General features: G+C 36.6%; 1 pseudogene; it reads left to right on the top strand.

Annotated features, from left to right (window-relative positions):
* The first annotated feature begins 5654 nt into the window (after positions 1-5654).
* Positions 5655-14413, top strand: LOC147829196 (olfactory receptor 2J3-like; annotated as a pseudogene).
* The last annotated feature ends 1151 nt before the right edge of the window (positions 14414-15564 follow it).

Raw genomic sequence — 15564 nt, 5'->3', positions numbered from 1 at the left:
ATCATCAAGAAGATCATACACCCGGATCAAGTGGGATTCATCCCAGGGATGCAGGGATGGTTCAATATATGAAAATCAATCAATGTAATACACTATATCAATAGAGCCAAGGACAAAAACCATATGATTATCTCCATAGATGCAGAAAAAGCATTTGACAAAATCCAACATGCATTGATGATAAAAACCCTACAAAAAATTGGAATAGATGGTCTCTACCTCAAACTGATAGAAGCCATCTATGAAAAACCAACAGCCAATAAATATCATACTAAGTAGTCAAAAACTGAAATCCTTCACACTAAAATCAGGAACAAGACAAGGATGTCCACTATCACCACTCTTGTTCAATATAGTTCTGGAAACATTAGCCACGGCAATTAGACAAGAGAAGGAAATAAAAGGAATAGGTAATGAAGAAGTCAAATTCTCATTATTTGCAGATGACATGATACTCTATATAGAAGACCCCAAGAACTCCTCCAAAAGTCTTCTAGACTTAATAACCAAATTCAGTCAAGTAGCTGGTTACAAGATCAACACACAAAAATCAATAGCTGTTCTCTACACAAATGACAGACTCACTGAGAGAGAAATAGGACAAATAATTCCTTTCACAATAGCATCCAAAAAACTGAAATACCTAGGAATCATCCTAACGAAAGAAATCAAAGACCTCTTCTCTGAAAACTATGACACTCTGAAAAGAGAGATTGAAGATGATATCAGAAAATGGACAGACATCCCCTGCTCCTGGGTAGGAAGGATTAATAGAGTGAAAATGGCCATACTTCCAAACCTGCTATATAGATTTAATGCAATTCCAATTGAGATCCCAGGAGCATGCTTCATAGACCTTCAGAAAACAATCCACAAATTCATTTGGAGAAAGAAGAGATTCAGAATAGCAAAAGCAATTCTAGGTAACAGAGACATGGCAGGGGGTATCACAATCCCCAACCTGCAACTATTCTACAAAGCTACTGTGATAAAAACAGCATGGTACTGGCAAAGAAACAGACTTGAGGACCAGTGGAACAGATTAGAAGATGCAGAAAAAACGCCAGACACAGCCATCTCATCTTTGACAAAGGAGCCAAACACCCTCACTGGAGGAAAGATAGCCTCTTTAATAAATGGTGCTGGAAAAATTGGGATTCAACTTCCCAAAGATGAAAACTAGACCTATATCTCTTGCCATGCACTAAACTAAAATCAAAATGGATTATAGATCTAAATGTTAAAATAGAAACTCTGAACCAGTTGGAACAGAGGTTAGGTAGAATCCTTGAAGACTTCGGTTTAGGATAAGATTTTATGAACAAAACCTCAGTTGCCCGTGAACTAGCACAAACAATCAACAAATAGGATCTCTTGTCATTAAAAAGCTTCTGCACAGCAAGAGAAATCACCAGCTGTGTGAAAAGACAACCCACAATGTGGGAAAAAATCTTCACCTGCTCTTCCTCAGACAAAGGGCTACTATCTCAAATCTATAAAGAACTTAAAAAGATCAGACCTCCCAAATTTAAAGACCCAATCCAAAAATTGGGCATCTGAAATGAACAGACATTTCTCAGATAAAGAAGTAGAAATAGCAAATAAATACATGAAAAAATGTTCAACATCACTGGTCATTCGAGAGATGCAAATGAAAACAATGCTGAAATTCCACTTCACTCCAGAAAGAATGGCTGCTATCATGAAATCAACCAATAACAAATGCTGGCAGGGCTGTGGGGAAAGAGGAACCCTTCTCCACTGCTAGTGGGAGGGTAGACTGGTGCAAGCACTGTGGAAATCAGTATGGAGATACCTCAAAGAACTAGGACTGGAAATCCCATTTGACCCCACTATTCCACTGCTGGGGATCTTCCCCAAAGAATTAAAAGAATCATACCACAGTGATATATGTGCATCCATGTTCATAGCAACACAGTTTGTAATTGCTAAAACTTGCAAACAGCCCAATGCCCATCAACTGGAGACTGGATAAAGAAAATGTGGTTTTTTATAAAATGGAGTACTAGTCAGCCATAAAAAATGAGAAATTAGAGACATTTATAGACAAGTGGTGCACATTGAGGCAATACTCTTAAGTGAACTAAATAGGACACATGTGTAAATACTGAATAGTTTCTCTGGTGTGAGGAACTGAAAGTGTAAATAAGGACTAAATGTATAATAGATAATGTGAAATAGGAAGAAAAGGGGCAAAGGGGAAGGAAGTGGGAGGGCTAGAGGAAAGGATAGAAGGGAATGGGATTAATATGAGAAAATGGAAAAATAGGAACAAAATCTTTGTAAATAGGGAGGACTGGAGGGGTTGAAGGGAGTCCTGGGCAAGGGTGAAAAATAAGAACCACGAGAGAATATGTAAAGGTGCAAATTTCCAATGATGAATGTCATTATATTGCATACCTAAAATGTACCAATTATTAGAAGGAATAATCGATAATGTAAAATAGGAAGAAAAGGTCCAAAGGGGTAGGAGTAGTGAGAAGGGCAGGGGAAAGGAAAGAAAGGAAAGGAAAAAATGATGAGAAATGGAAAAAATGGAAATAAATTCTTTGTAAATAGGGAAGGTTGGAGGGCATGAAGGGAGGGCTAGAAATGGGTAAAAAATAAGAACCAAGATGCATTATATAAAGGTACAATTCCCAATGAGAAATGTAATTGTGTTGTATACTTACAATGTACCAATAAAAGAATTTAATACAAAAGAAATTTAAACTTTTACTATATATTTTGTTCATACATTACATCCTATAAATGTTTCCTTATACTTGCTGTTATTTATATATTATTTATTAAAAAGCTTTTCCAATGCCAATATCATAAAGATATTCCCAAATATTTTTGCAGACATTTTTTGTTTGTTCTTCACATTTATATCTGCAATTGCATGAAAATATTTGAGACAAATGTCAATATTGATTTTACATGGGTATTCAATTAACAAAGCATTAGCTACTTTCACACTTCTTTTTACTACCATTAAAAATAAGTCTATTGTTCATTGTTGACCAGATAAACAGGATATGGCAGCTTTAACAGCATTTTGGAAATTAAGTCTCCCAAATCAGCTTTGTTTATTAACTTTGAACATGTCAGAAATGGGCATGTTTATTAAATTTTTTCTACCAACATCTTTTTTTTCTCCTTAGACCTGTTTTCTCTCTGTTATGGCTTGCAGCACTTACAGGCACTCATGCTAGGTAGAGTCTGAATAAAGCAAATATTCTGCAAAAACATACTATTTGAGCCCTTCTCCATCACTTGCAAAGGTTTTGAACTAGTAGATCTCAGCTGTGAAGCACCCTCACTTTGAGTCCCTAGCTGAGTGCATGGAATAGTACAGTATGCTTCTCATTTTCTGTGATCTGCTAATTGGTATGTAGCAAAAATAATTTTCTAAAACTGTATGTTGCTTGTTTTGTAATAAAACCAATACTGAAAAAAAAAAGTTATTGTCTAGATTTGCATGGGTCTCTTTATGAATTCTGTATTTTGTTCCATTATTCTGTTTGTTTGTTCTTATAACTTTAATAGACTTACTGTTCTCCTTATAATCTTATATTTTTATAGAGAATCTTGATGTTATGTATTAAAAATCTTCAAGTTTTTTCAAGAGGCAAAAATTAAAGATCCATTTTATGAACGTATTGAAAAATCCTAAGTAAATTAGTAACTATATATTTAGCAATATATCAAAAGGAGAATAGACCATCATCAAATTTATTTTATTTTAGGAATTTAAGGTTGTCTTAAAATTGATAAATGTAATAACTGTATTAGCAAAATAAAGAAAAAAATCATTTGGTCATTAAAATATATTCAGAAAAATGTTTTGACAAAATTCCACATAAACCTATGTATGCCCAGGTTGAAGAATACATATCAAAACTGTGCTATTGGGCTGGGGATTTAGCTCAGTGGTTCTGGCACCTGCCTTGAAAGTGCAAGGACCCGAGTTCAATCCCCAGTACAAAAAAAAAAACAACTGTGTTATCTAGACACACTGTACTATTATGCCTCCTTGAAGAAGATGAAACCCTGTCATTTGTGACAATATGTATAAACTGGAGACATGGATAAATTGGAGAAAAAATTAAAAGATTAAATGCTCCACTCATGTGAAATCTAATACAATTAAACTGATAGAAGCAGAGAGTGGAATGGAGAGGAGTGAGTGGGGGTATTTTGGAGGAACTAGGGAGAGATGTTGGCCTAATGATACAAATTGTAGTTAGATTGGAGGAATAGGCTCAAGATCTTATTGTATAGCATGATGATGACAGCTAAGAACAATATATAGCCAGGGATTTAGCTTAGTGGTTTCACTGCCTGCCTGCCTGAGTTCCATCCCCAGTACCAAAAAAAAAAGAACAATATATAGTACACTCAAAAATTTCTTATAGTTCAGTATTTGTAATACACACAAACACATGAATAATAAATATATATGGAAATACGTGTATTAAGAGCTTGATGTCACCATTCCACAATGTGTAAATATATCAAAACATCATGTTGTACACTACAAATATGTATAATTTTTATTTTTCCAATTAAAAATAATGTCTAAAAAACTTAAAAGTGTTGAAATAAAAACATATAAAATATTAGAAATAGAAGAAACTTCCTCAATCTGGTAAAGTGTCTTACAGGCAATTTCACTCTAAATTGGGAACACGACAAGATATGCACTTATATCTAACAGTATCCAACACAGCCTTGAAGAACAAATGCTTTTAACATAAATTTCCAAGGATTATAATTACATATATGGGCAAGAAATGGAGAACATTAGTGGTCCATACAGGCAGTGATGATAATCAGAACATCGCTCCAAACTTTGTACACAGAAGAACCCCAGGGCACCAGGTGGTTAGACCAGGCTCCCTCCAGCAGTCTGCACTGACCCATACTGCATCAATATCAGGTTTGCAAACAGACATTGAGCTATCAGTTTTCTCTTCAATTATGTCTATCCAATAACTATCACCCTACTGTTAAGTAACTCCTTTCCCTTGGATTTCAAATTTTATTCCACAAAAAATAAAATGCAGAAGACATCAATATATTTGAAAAGACTGGAATTTATTACAAATATCTATTTCTCACATACTCTGTTAAAAAGAGATGCCAAAATTCTCTTGGAGAACAATTAGGATTATGATATTTGTATTATCTGCAAAATGAATTCCCATATCTTGTATATACTCCTGAAGTACTAAACACACACAAATATACATTCATATATTATCAAATTTTTATACATTCAACAAATGACAATATTTTGATTTTCATGGCATCAAAATATGTGATGTTTGGTTGAGGAAGAAAAGTCAATTGTATATGTATTTGTTGAAAGAGGTGAACACTTTTTCACATCTTCAAGCAGCATACTTTGCATTTTTGTGGGAAGAAATGAACACTATATCCTCTGCCCCAACACACCTGAAAAAGGTACATGCATGTCAGCATTAACAAAAATACCTATTGTGTTATTGTCTTGGACAATGGATGTTTTTGGACAGATTTCACATTATAAATTTAACCAGATCTATATTTAGCCCAACCACTCCTCTGTCCTCTTTGTGTATAAAATATTCTGCACAAGGAAATAAGGAGGCAGGTGATAAAATGGCATGACACATGTTGCTGGAAGCAGTGTTACTCAGACACTTGTGCTGCTTATGCAGCTCAAACTGAAGCTTTTAGCAGTGTCCAGTCTGAGCCCCTTTATCCACAAACAGCCTTTCCCTCTGACAACCATTACATCACAGTCAGGATCTCTAACATCAGGCATTGAAATTTGTGGTCTGTGTACAGGAAGAATCTCAGAGGCTGTTAGGTTTGTAACCTTTAAAACTTTTGAGAAAATTTTCTACTCTTTCATTTGGTCTGCTGAGGATAGTTATTGTAATCCTGATTAAAAGGACTGACTACAAGAACAAAATGTACCCTGACTGGGCAACAACCTCTGTTTAGAATGGGAACAGGAGATGTACAAGTCTCCACAGGTGACCTGACAGAAGCCTTGGAAAGGTGCTGTGAGGAGCTGCACGGCCCTGGTGTCACCTCACCCCTGAGCAGGGCAGACAATGGCAGCACCATGTAGCTCACCATATGCCACCCAACAGGGCTGACACGAGACAGACATGAAACACCTGCACTTGCAATATCCAAAAGGCAGGAAAGGAAGAAATATTTCCACTTGATTATTTATGGGCAAGTTTAAATTTGTGGTCTAATTCAGTCATTTCAACCAGTCATCCTCCCACTTTTAAACAATTCTCAGGATTAGTTTTAACATATTTGTGTAACAAGATATAATGTTTGGGTAGTAATTTTAAAACTTCATTAGAGGAAGCCCCTGGCTCTGTTCCGTGCTCCACCCATGGCACGGTGAGGTCCCAGGAGCGGCTTGGAGCCCCTGCCCAGTCCCGTGCTCTGCTTAGCTGGGCTAGCTCCTGCAAGGCCCAGTTCTGCTCTGCTCCACCCCCCGTCATCTGCGTCAACATCCCCCCACCCCCACCTCTGGCTTCCTGGCTCTTCTACCACCTGGCTCCACACTATAGAGTCACAGGGGATTATGAAGGCCCTTGTCCTGAGTGCGACAAGATAGAGCAGAAGTTAGTAACAGAAAGAGGGCCTTTCTCAGGCTCCTCGATGGAAACTGAAGCTCAGCAGAAAAATAAAGAGAATCTCAACAATAAAGGAACATCAGACCACCGTACTTGGTAAATTGGAGGGATCATCACCTCCCATCAGAACCTGGACTATCTTCAGGGGAAGGGCAACTGGAACCTGCAGCAGAACTTTACAGAGTTCAACCCTGCAGGAAGACAGAGAGCTCAACTTGGGACTAGCAGCCAGAAAACTGCCTCAATATCACAGGTCTGCTACTGGCTTGCTGAAACTCATTGACTTGTATATGCACATGGCTGCCTACATTGCCTACTGTGATAGCAGAGACATACCCTGAAAGAGGCCCATCATTTTTATTTTTTGCTATTTGCAAAAAAGAAAAAAAAAGTTATCTTATTTTTAATTCTTAATTTTTACTTTTTCTACTCTTTTCAAATTTTCACTTTTATCTTCTTTTTTCTTTCTTTTATTTTTTCTTCTCTCTCTCTCAGTCACTCATTCTATCACTGTCCCACATTGTTCTTCATCTCCCTATTTGTTCCTTTCAGGATTGAATTCAGATTTCTCCTTTATTTTTCTTTTCTTCTCTTTTTCCTTCTCTTGAATATCATTAGTTTTAAAGCAAAGTAAATACTATATCTAGCCTCCCTATTGCTGATAGGTGTTACTGTTCACATCTTTGTTCTTTCATTCTGCCTTTTCCTCTTGCCTTTAACAATTTCTTAGAGTTTGTATGAACTTCCTGTGTCTTCTGGGCTCACCACTAATCTTTCCTGATCTTTCTACCTGTCCTTCCCTCCCCAAAATTTTCTAACTCCCCATCCTGAAGGGTAAAGTTGCTATATGGAAGAGTTTATTCACTACAAACAAAGGTTGGATTGGTCCTCGGTTTTGATTTAATTCACACAGTTAAATGATTAATAACTACCACAAATTGTCATTTTCTAAGCTGTGCTGGATGCTATGGCATTGCTGATTGTATCATTTGGGATAAGATGTTGTGATTGATCTAATCAGTTTTCCTTCTTGGTATAATGAAAATGAAATACCTCAGAGACATTAGAGACTCAAAACTTAAACACCAGCTATATCTCAAAGACACCTCTGAAAATCAATCATTCCACAAGAGTTTTAAACACCAGCAACAAAGATACCTACATTAAGCAATTTTGAAATATCAACACAGGAATTAAACCAAGGCCAGTACCAAAAACAAAAACGAGAAGACATTTAGGCAAGGCACAAACTCAGGATTCCATGCCACAAAAGGCAAATTCTAGGGGAAATGAGGTGGAAAAGTCTGATAGTCAACCACCTGGACACCCTGAACTGATAGCACAGGAAGTAACAAAACAGATGCATGAGGGTCTAGAAAAATTCAAAGCAGAAATAATCTCCCAGAAAACTACAGAGGTGGTGAGTAGAGTGAAAGACATGATTAGAGGCTCTAGAGAACAAACAGACAAGAAAATAGATGAGCTCAGAAACATGCTGGAAGCCATGAATCCCCAGCACAAGAAAGAAATGGAAACCATGATCACCCAACATAAGAAATGGAATCCATGAAAAAGATTCAAACAGATATTGAGGAGATTAAAAACTCCATTGAAAGCATTCAGAGCAGATTAAGAGAATCAGAAGACAGAATATCAGATATGGAACACAGGATTGCAGTTAAGGACCAAGAAAACAGAGATTTTTTTTAAAAGATAGTAAGGGACTATGAGAAATCAATCCAACAGCTGCTAGATGATGCAAAGAAAAATAACATAAGACTGATAGGAGTCCATGAAAAAACAGGAAAAAGTACAACTGACATAAAAAAATGTTCATAGAAGTAATAGTAGAAAACTTCCCAGATAGAGGTGGAGAATTGGACATACAGATAAGCCATGCATATAGAACTCCAAATAGCCATGATAAAAAAAAAATCTACACCTAGACATATAATAGTCAAGATCCCAGAAACCCAACAGAAGAACAAAATTCTACAGGCTGTTAGAGAAAAGAAACAAATCACCTACAAAGGAAAGCCCATCAGAATCATGGCAGATTTCTCAACACAAACCCTCAAATCAAAGACAGCCTGGAGTGAAGTATTTCAAGCCCTAAAAGAAAATAACTTCCAACCGAGACTCTTGTATCCTGCAAAATTATCTTTCAAAATTGCTGGGGAAATTAGATACTTCCACGAAAAAGAGCACCTGAGAAATTTCATGAACACCAAACCACCACTCCAAACAATTTTAAGCAATATCCTAGAAAAAGACAATGAAGGTCACAACTCCATGAGGGCCAACAGAGGTTACCCACCAGGCAAGGTAAGACACTAAAGGGAAAGGGGGGGAAATAAGAAAAAAAGAGCCCACAACAGTAAAACATCATGACAAGGATGAGTCGATATCTCTGAATTATAACTATCAATGTTAATGGCCTCAATTGACCAATCAAAAGAAATAGACTGACAGAATGGATTAAGAAGCAAAATCCAGAAATATGCTGTATATAAGAAACACACCTAACTCAAAAGGAAATTCATAGACTGAAAGTAAAAGGAAGGAAACCAGTTCTACACACAACAGAAACCCAGAAAAAAAGCAGGGGTAGTAATCTTATTTTCAGACAAAGTAGATTTCAAATCAAAACTAATTAAGAGATACAAAATGGTCACTACATCCTTGTAAAGGGAACTATCCAAGAGGAAGAGATGACAATCACAAATACATATACACCAAATATGAATGGCCCCAACTATACAAAATAAATGTTAATGGACATGAAAAAACAAACAAGCACTAATACAATTGCAGTGGGGAACCTCAACACCCCCTATCACAAATACACAGATCATCTAGACAAAAAATTAACAGTGAAATTCTAGAATTGAACCGAGCTATTGAATAAATTTACTTAATAGATGTTTACAGAGTGTTCCACCCCACAAAATCAGAATACACATTCTTTTCAGCTGCACACAGGTCATTCTCCAAAATAGATCACATGCTAGCTCATAGAACATGTCTAAGTAAAGGTAAAAGAATTCAAGTTATCCCCTGTATATTATCAGACCATGGTGCAATAAAATTGGAGGTCAATAACACAAGAAACCACAAAACTCACACAAACACATGGAAATTGAATAACACCCTCCTGAACAAGCAGTCGGTCACAGGAAATTAAGTAAGTAATTAGACAGTTTCTACAAGTAAATGATAATGCTAGTACAACATACAGGAATCTATGGGAAACAATGCAAGCAGTTCTATGAGGGAAATTCACATCAGTGAATGCCCATATTAGGACAACTGAGAGAACTCAGTTAAATAACCTAATGCACAATCTCAAGCTCCTAGAAAAAGAAGAACACAACAAACCCAAAGCTCATACAAGAAAGGAAATTATAAATATCCAAGCAGAAATCAATGCAATGGAGACTAAGAGAACGATACAAAAAAATTAATGAATCAAGAGTTGGTTTTTTGAAAGAATAAATAAAATTGATAAACCTTTAGCCAACCTTACCAAAAAAGGAAAGAAAAAGCACAAATACATGCAATTAAGAATGAAAAAGGTGAAGCCACAACAGATCAAGCCGAAATCCAGAGGATCATCAATACCTACTTTGAGAACCTCTACTCCAATAAAATGGAAAACACAGAAGAAATGGGCAGATTCCTAGATACATATGAATTGCCAAAGTTAAATGAAGAAGATATAGAAATTCTAAACACCCCAATTGCAATGAGTGAAACTGAAAATGTAATAAAAATTTACTAACAAAGAAAAGCTCAGGTCTGTATGGCTTCACTGCTGAATTCTACATGACATTTAAAAAAGAACTATCACCATTACTCTTTAAACTCATCAAGGAAATTGAAAGGGAAACAAGGCTTCCAAATTCTTTCCTGGAAGCAAGTGTTACTTTGATCCCAAAACCAGGGAAAGACCCAACCCAAAAGAGAACTACAGACTAATCTCCTTAATGAACATAGATACAAAAATCCTCAACAAGATACTGGCAAACAGAATACAGAGGGTCATCAAGAAGATCATACACCCTGAACAAGTCTGTTTTATCCCAGGGATGCAAGGATGGTTCAACATCCATAAATCAATAAATGTAATACACTATATTAACAGAGTCAAGGACATAAACCATATGATCATCTCAATAGTTGCAGAAAAGGCATGTGACAAAATCCAACACCCATTCATGATAAAAATGCTACAGAGGTCATTCCACACTCCTAGGGCAGAGAAGCTGAGCCAGTCCCAGAACCCGGGGGGGAGGCTCCCCCCCACCATAGCCCAGCAAAATGAATCCATTGGGCATGACAAATTAAACACAAAGGGAGAGAAGCCAACAAAAAAAAGTCATGACAAGGCTTTTAAAACTTTTAACTTCATCTCTCTAATGAGTGTATAATTCAATCTTGTTATTGTACTGATTAGTATTTTTCTGATTCTGGAGTTGCACACCTTTCCTTGTGCTCTACTGGCTATTTATCATCTTGTGTCTACTTTTTAATTGGGTTGTCTATTAATGAGCTGTAAGGGTTCTTTATATATTCTGGTCATAGGTTATGTACATTGTAAATATGGTCTGTTTAAGAACTACTTTTCATTTTAATGATGTCATTTAAAGTTCTAAATTTTGATGGAATCTCATTTATCAATTTTTTCCTTTTGTGCATCATGTTTTTTGTATACTATGTAGTTCTTGCCTACCCTGAATTCATAAACATTTTCCCTTATAATTTTTTCTTAAAGTTTTACACTTTTAGGCTTTCATATTTAGGTTCATAGATCCCTTCAAGTTATTTTTATGTATGGAAATAAACGGTTGAGGTCAATTTTTTATATACATATACCAGGTGTTCTAGTGCCATTTGCTGAAAACACTATCTCTTCCTTGGCTCTTGAATTGAGTTTATATTCTATAAAATACTAATGTTAAGTAATCTTTCAAAACTCCATGGACCATATATGTGTGGTTCTATTTCTCGATTCTCTTTTTTATTCAAATGATCTATATGTCTTTCCTTACACCAACACTGCCTTGATTACTGTAGCTTTAGAAGAAGTCTTAAAATTATGTCCTAAACATCTTCCAACACTGGCTTTTTTTTTGATTTTTTAAACTTTTCTAGGTCCTTTGTACTCCTACATAACTTTTAAATTTCAATATCCAATCCTTCGTTTATAGTAAGTATGCACAGATCTGAATTTTTATATATACCTTGTATTTTCTAATCCTGCTAAATTCAAATGCAAGTTCTAGGGGCTCCTAGAGATTTCTTAGTATTTTCTCTGTAGATGATCATTTCATCTACATATAAAGATTTTGCTTCTACCTTGCCAATCCTATCCTAATTGTGTCATTTTATTGCCAGACTATTTTGGTGGGGCCTAGGTTTCAAAGTTTAATGGACTGGTGAAGAGTAAGCATATCTTCTCTTGTTCCCCACCTTAAGGAGAAAGCATTGTATCTTCTCCATTCATATAAGGTATTCTCCCTGGAAGTATGGAGTACATGTCTTTAATCTGTTGAGAAGTTTCTGTTCTGTAGGGAACAGGGGAAGGGGATGTTACCAGAACCTCTACAGTAAGTCCTAGTCTCCTGTGAGCCACAGCAGCACACTGTGAATTACAGGGAAGGCAGACAAATGAGACTGAGAAGAAGCTGAGCTTTGGGTCTGTTCAGTGCTGCTCTGGGTGGCAAAGACCAAAGCACCCCTAGTTTGAAGCACCTTTTATTCAGTACATGGGGAAACAAAAGTAACAAGTGAAATATAGAGTTCAGTACTTCACATTGGGATAAACAAGGTGTAACAAAAGGCAGAGGGCAGTGGAAATCTAAGAACAATGAGGAACTATGCAGATGAAGATTTGGTTCCTCCTTGGTGTCTCCCGCAGGTGTGGTCTTGTCCTGGAGATTACAGCATCCAGGGATCACTGAGGTCTCAGTTGTGACCCGAGGCCAAAATGCAATTATGTCTGGAATGTCCTAGCTGTGCTGTAGGCAGGAGACCTAGGCCTACTCAAATGATTTTTCCCTTGAATTATGTAGCATTGCTCCCAACACTGTTCTACTTCTGGTCTCCTGATAGCTTTTATCATGAACAGCTGTAGAATTTGGTCCAATACTTTTTCTCCAACTAGTGACAGGATCATATGGCTTTTTCCTTTCCTCTGTTAAAATGATGACTTTTGGGGGTGGATCTTCCAATGCTGAACCAACACTGCCATCCCTATAACAAAACCACTTTCTATATCCTGCCAGATCTGACTTCTAATAGTTTGTTTTGTTAAACAAATTTCTATCTATGTTCATGTTTTTTTCTTCTATTATCTTTATCCAGTTTTAGGATTAGCACAGTGTTGATTTCCTAAAATGAGGGGAGAAGTGTTCCTTCTTTTTTCTGCTTTAATTGTTTAATATAATTTATCACTTAATATGTATATGAGCCTGCTGTTGTCATATAGGTAGGTTTTCAAGCTAGGAATATACTTTCTTTAATAGATGCTATTCAAATTTTATATTTCCTCCAGATTTAGCTTCATTAATTTGTCTTCCAAGGTACTTCTTAGAAGTTGTCAAATTTATTTCAAAACAGATTTTTGAAATAGGTTTTCTATATCCTTTTAAATTCTGCAAAATCTGTGTTAATGTCTCCTAGATCTTGATATTGTAATTTTAAAAATGTATAATTGATATTGTGTAACAGGAAGAAAAGTTCTAAAGGTGCAGGGGAAGTGGGAGGGGGTGGGGGAATGGAAAAAGGGAAAAGGGAAAAGAAAAAATATGAGAAAAGGAAAAAAATGGAAACAAGGTCTTTGCAGATAGGGAGGGGTGGAGGGGGTGAAGGGAGGGCAGGGGAAGGGGAAAAAATAAGAACCAAGATACTCATTTAATGGTACAAGATCCCAATGATGAATGTAACTGTGTTTTATACTTAAAATGTACCAATAAACTTAATGGAAAAAAAAGAAACATCAATGAGGAGGAACAACATCAATGCTGCTTCTGAAGTCTCTTCATCCTTCTGGGCTTCCCTAGGTGGCCTCACCTGGAAGTCATTCTCTTTGTGGTGATTTTGATTTTCTACTTGATGACACTGATGGGCAACCTGTTCATCATTGTCCTGTCACACCTGGATGTCTGTCTCCACACTCCTATGTACTTCTTCCTCTCAAACTTCTCCTTCCTGGATCTCTGCTACACCACCAGCTGCATCCCCCAGTTTCTGGTCAACCTCTGGGGTCCAGAGAAGACCAGCTCTTTTGCTGGCTGCATGATTCAACTCTACCTTGTCCTTGCCCTGGTAGCTACAGAGTGTGTCCTGTTGATGGCGATGTCCTATGACTGCTAAGTGGCTATGTGCAGACCCTTGCATTACACTGTGCTCATGTACCCTCATTTGTGCCACCTGTTGGCTGTAGCCTCTTGGGAAAGTGGCTTTACTAACTCAGCACTTCAGTCCCCCTTTACCTTTTGGATACCCTTATGTGAACATCACCAAGTGGATCACTTTTTTGTGACATTCCAGCCTTCCTGAGATTATCCCTTGTGGGCACTCATGCTAATGAGTTGACCCTGCTGGTCACCAGCTTTATTTTTGTTGTAATTCCACTCCTTCTCATTCTGACCTGTTATGGTGCTATCATCTGGGCTGTGCTGAGGATGTCATCAAAAAATTGGCTTCAGAAAGACTTTGGAACATGTGGAGCCCATCTCATGGTTGTTTTCTTCTGAAGACTCCAACATAAAGTTCTCAAGACCAAGGCAAGTTCATTGCCCTCTTTTAAACAGTGGTCACACCCACCCTGAACCCTCTAATTTACACCCTCAGAAACAAAGATGTGAAGAGGGCAGTGAGGAGACCATTGGGGAGAGAGTAGTCTGCATCCTTTCAAAGTTGGCAGTGAAATGGTTCATCTCTCCACCTGTTCATCCATTCAGTGGCCACCTTCTCACTCACTCAGCACTTACAGAGCAAATTCTTTCACAAGGCCACAAGTCTTTACTCCAGATAGAAATAAAGAACAATATACCTAATATCATTCTTGTATGGAGAATACAGCCATTTCTTTTTAATTTTTTTTGTTAAATTCTTTTATTGGTACAGCAAAAGAGACAGTAGTATACTGGATACAATTTAGGATAAACTCCACTATATGGAAAATGTTACTTTTCATTTTTGATCTAGTTTGAATATTCATGGTTAGTAAATACAATCATGAAAGTCAACATACATATTTTTCAAATAAAGAAACATTTTTATGAAACTTTTGCTATTTATTTTATTGTCAACTCTCTCTACCTGAGGTAAGTGAATTCCATTTTACTTCATGTCTAATGATCCTGTCACCTAGAGTGAAGTAATGATCAAGGAAAATCCAACATAAAGTAACATCTTGACAATGCTTGAATTTTTCCTGTTAGTCAAATGTCAAGTGTAGTCTGTGAGCCTTGGCTATGATTAATAAAGCACTTTTTTCCATGTTATGAAATTTACACCCCTCCACCCCTCCCTATCTACAAAGACTTTGTTTCCATTTTTTTCTTCTTCTCATATTTTTCATTTTTCTCATTTTTCTGTATTTCTCATATTCCATTCCCTTCTTTCTACCCCTACCCTTCCCTTCCCCTTCCCCTTTGCACCTTTTCTTCCTATTTCACACTATTATACATTTTAGTCCTTATTTACACTTTCAGTTTCTCACATTAGAGAAACTATTCAATATTTACACATGTGTGTCCTATTTGTTTCACTTAAAAGTTTAGCCTCAATGTGCATCCATTTAGCTATAAATGTCTCTAATTTCTCATTTTTTATGTCTGAATAGTACTCCATTTTATTTTTTTAAAAACTCACATTTTCTTTATCCAGCCTCCAGTTGATG

The sequence above is a fragment of the Heterocephalus glaber genome, unplaced genomic scaffold (assembly GCF_053883595.1).
Source record: "Heterocephalus glaber isolate CG9 unplaced genomic scaffold, H.glaber_assembly_v1.0 deba00000678, whole genome shotgun sequence".
NCBI classification, from domain to species: Eukaryota; Metazoa; Chordata; class Mammalia; order Rodentia; family Bathyergidae; genus Heterocephalus; species Heterocephalus glaber.
This window is presented reverse-complemented; position numbering and strand designations above follow the sequence as displayed.